The sequence below is a fragment of the Hemiscyllium ocellatum genome, unplaced genomic scaffold (assembly GCF_020745735.1).
Source record: "Hemiscyllium ocellatum isolate sHemOce1 unplaced genomic scaffold, sHemOce1.pat.X.cur. scaffold_427_pat_ctg1, whole genome shotgun sequence".
Classification (NCBI taxonomy): domain Eukaryota; kingdom Metazoa; phylum Chordata; class Chondrichthyes; order Orectolobiformes; family Hemiscylliidae; genus Hemiscyllium; species Hemiscyllium ocellatum.
In genome coordinates, this window is record NW_026869048.1 from 343,413 (window position 1) to 347,650 (window position 4,238).

The 4,238-nt window shown below is 44.8% G+C and overlaps 1 non-coding gene across 1 annotated transcript; it reads left to right on the forward strand.

The window, feature by feature from the left end:
- Positions 1–398: 398 nt before the first annotated feature.
- On the forward strand, positions 399–562 carry LOC132813665 (U1 spliceosomal RNA). The gene has a single exon (XR_009644133.1). It is a non-coding gene; the product is annotated as a U1 spliceosomal RNA (small nuclear RNA).
- Positions 563–4,238: the final 3,676 nt, after the last annotated feature.

The window sequence follows — 4,238 nt, forward strand, 5'->3', positions numbered from 1 at the left end:
CCCGTAACCCCAGACAGAGGAATTTGCCCTTTCCAGACAAGACTGAGAGCCCTGGGCACAACCCTGTTAAACTGCCTCCCGCTCCCATTGTCTTACCTCCCCTCCATATTAGCATAGGTAAGTGAATCCCCCATTTACTGAAGGAAGAACCCTCCAGCCTTAATCTCTTCCCATCAACACATAATCATGAACAATACGATAATCAGTTTCTGTAATCCATTCATACGTTAACGCAGGACATCGCCATTCATCAAGCTTTGTAAGGTCATAATTACCAGCTTTAAACTATGTAATGACAATCGCCCATGTGACTGATATGTCTTTGTCTAATTCCTATTAAATATACTGTCTCTGTGGGTAAGGCAGAGATTCGTGAAGAAGAGTCTCTACAAGTCTCTATACTAACCTGGCAGGGGAGATACCATGATCATTGCGGTGGCGCTCCCAGGACGAGGCTATCCCATTGCACTTCGGGTGTGCTGACGCCTGCGATGTCACCAAATGCGGGATACTCAACAGCAAAATTTGTGGTAGTGGGGGTCTGCGTTCTCGCTCTCCCCTTGTGGGCGGCACGGTGGCACAGTAGTCAGATGGGGAAATGGGCTGAGGAGTGTCAGATGGAGTTTAATTTAGATAAATGTGAGGTGCTGCTTTTTGGAAAAGCAAAGCCTAGCAGGACTGATAGACTTAATGGTCAGGTCCGAGGGAGTGTTACTGAGCAAAGTTTCCTTACAGTGTAGGTTCATAATTCCTTGAAAGTAGAGTCGCAGGTGGATAGGATAGTGAAGGTGATTGGTATGATTTACATTATTGGTCAGAGCAGTGAGTACAGGAGTTGGGCAGTCATGTTGTGGCTGACAGGACATCGGTTTGGCCACTCTTACAATATTGAGTGCAATTCTGTTCTCCACCTATCAGAAGGATGTTGTGGAACTTGAAAGGTTCAGAAAAGATTGGTGGCAGAATATTCTTTAAAGGGTAGAATAACCAGTGGGAGGTCATTGGACATTGGTACCAATGACACAGGAAGAGAAAAAGATAGGTCCTGATGAGAGAATATAGCAAATTAGCCTGGAATATAAAAAAGTAGATACTCGGTTGTAATATCTGAATTACTCCCAATGCTACATGCTAATGAGAGTAGGAATAGCAGGATGGAGGAGATGAATGATTGGCTAAAGATCTGGTGTAGGGCAGAAGGATTCACATCTTTTGGTCATTGAATTCTCCTCTGGAGTAGAAGTGACTTGAATAAGAAGGATGGATTGTCCCTGAATTGGAAGGTGACTAATATCCAGGCAGGAAGATTTGCTAGTACTACTCGGGCGGCATTAAACCAGTGAGGGAGTGGGGGTAAACCTAAAGAGATAGTGAGAAAGGAGGTAAGTCTGAGGCTGGTACAGTTCAGAAATCAAACAGTCAAGGCAGAACGCGGTAGAACCGAGCAGTTACACTGCATTTACTTCAATGCAAGAGGCCTGACAGGGAAGGCAGATGAGCTCAGGTTATGGTTTGAACATGGGACTGGGATATCATCGGTATTATAGAAATATGACTCAGGGATGGATGTGACTGGCAGCTGTATGTTCCAGGGTATAGATGCTATAGGAAGGATAGAAAGGGGGACAAGAGAGGAGGACGAGTGGTGTTTTTGGTTAGGGATAGCATTAGAGTTGTGCTTGGGGACGATATTCATGGGAGTAAGTTCAGTGAAATTATTTGGACGGAACTGGGAAATAAGAAAGGATTGATCACCTTATTGTTAATATCTGCGTGTGTTTCATCTGATTGCTCTGGTTTCCTCCCACTATGTAAAGATGTGCAGGTTAGGTGGATTATCCAGGCTGAATTACCCACAGTGTTCAGGGATGTGCAGGTTGGGTGGATTATCCAGGCTGAATTGCCCACAGTGTTCAGGGATGTGCAGGTTAGGTGGATTATCCAGGCTGAATTACCCACAGTGTTCAGGGATGTGCAGGTTGGGTGGATTATCCAGGCTGAATTACCCACAGTGTTCAGGGATGTGCAGGTTGGGTGGATTATCCAGGCTGAATTACCCACAGTGTTCAGGGATGTGCAGGTTGGGTGGATTATCCATGAGAAAGGCAGCATTACATGGGTAGGGTGGGAGTCTCTGAGGGTCAGTGCTGAATGACCTGCTTCCCCACTGTCTGGATTCTCTGATAATTATAATAGTTTTAAAATAGTTCCAAAAAAGAATAGACCAGATCTAAAAGTTGCTGTTCTAAATTGGATAAAGGTGCATTGTGATTGAACAAGATAAAATCTTTCAATACTTCTTTCCTATTCCCAGGTAAAGGGACGGCTGAAAAGTGGGAACGTAACATAAGGAATAGGAGCAGGAGGAGGCCATCTGGCCCCTCCAGCCTGCTCTGCCATTCAATAAGATCAGGGCTGATCTCAGCTCCACTTTTCTGCTCTCTCCCATAACCTTTAATTCCTTTCCTGTTCGTAAATCTACATTTTGACCTAAAGACATTCAAGATGAAAGTCTCAACTGTTTTATTCAGCTGGGAATGCCACAGATTCACAACCCTTTAGCTGAAGAAGTTTCTCCTGAACCCAGTCCTAAATCTGATACCCCCTTATTTTGTCGCTATGCACCATAGTTTGTCCAGTCCACAGTGGAAACAACCTCCCTGCTTCTATCTTATCTACTCCTTTCATAATTTTATATTTTTCCTATACAATCTCCTATTACTCTAAATTCCAAAGAGGATCATGCCAGTTTTGTCAATCTCTGCTCAGAAGGCAACCCTTTCAACTCCAGACTCAAACTAGTGACCCTGCTCTGCACCCCCTCCAGCGCCATTACATCCTTCCTGAAGTAGGGGACGAAAACCTGTACACAGTACTCCAGGTGTGGCCTCCCCAGCACCCTGTACAGCTGCAGCATAACCATCCCTCTAGCAATGAAGGACAATATTCCCTTCACTGCCTTAATTACCTGCTGTACCTGCAAACCAGCTTCCTGTGATTCATGCACAAGGACACCCAGCTCCCTCTGCACAGCAGCATGCTGCATGTTTTCACCATTTCATCATCCAGTTTGTTGTTAGTCCGACCAAAATGGATGACCTCACATATCCCAACATTGTCCTCCATCTGCCAGACCCTTAACCACTCAATTAACCTCTCTGTATCCCTGTGCAGACTGACAGTGGCCTCTGCACACATTGCTCTACCACTCATCTTAGTGTCGTCCACTTTTCATGAATCCATGCTGTGTCTGCTCGATGAGACAATTTCTATCCACATAGCTCACTATTTCTTTCTTGAGAGATCGGACATTTTTCCCCACTACAGAAGTTATGCTGACACGTCCATTTTAAAATATTGGCATCACATTTGCAGCTTTCCAATCTGTTAGAACCGTCCCAGAATCAGCAAATTTTAGTGAATTATCACGAGTGTATTTGCTATTTACCCACTGCCATTCCTTACAGTCCCCGGGGATGCATTCCATCACGGCCAGGAGACCCAACTACCTTTCGGCTGGTATCTTTCCCAGCACTGCCTCTTTACTGAGAATGATTGATTGTTTCTCTGTCTTCATCTGCCATTGCCCCCATAGGCCTGCGACAATGAGTATATAGACAGTATGTTCCTGTTAAGGCCGAGGCTGGGAGGTGTAAGGAATGCTGCTGTCAAGAGGAATTGTGGCTCTGGTCAAGAAAATGAAGGAGGGATATGGCAAGTCCAGACAACTGGGTTTGTGTGAATACCTACAGGTATATAGGGGCAGTAGGAGTATACTCGAGGGAAACTAAGAGGGCAAAAAGGGAACGAGAGAGCTTTGTGAAATGGGTTTGGGGAAAATCCAAAGAGATTCTAGAAATACACTAAGGACAAAAGAGTAACCAGGCAGAGAATAGGGACCCTCAAAGATCAACAAAATTGTCTATGGATCTGCAGGAGGCAGGAGAGATACTATCTGCGTATTTCATGTCCGCTTTTACTGAAGGAGGATATGGAAGTGAGAGAGTTTGGAGAAATAAATAGGGATAACTTGACAAGTGTCCATATAAGTTATGAGGCACTGGAACTTGTATAATGCATCAAGATTGATAAATCCCTGATACATGATCAGGTGAATCCCAGAACTTTGTGGGAAGCTAGGGAAGTGATAGTTGGGTCCCTCGCTGAGATATTTGTATCACCGAGGTGCTGGAAGACTGGCGCCATTATTTGAGAAAGGTGATGAGGAAAAGTCAGGG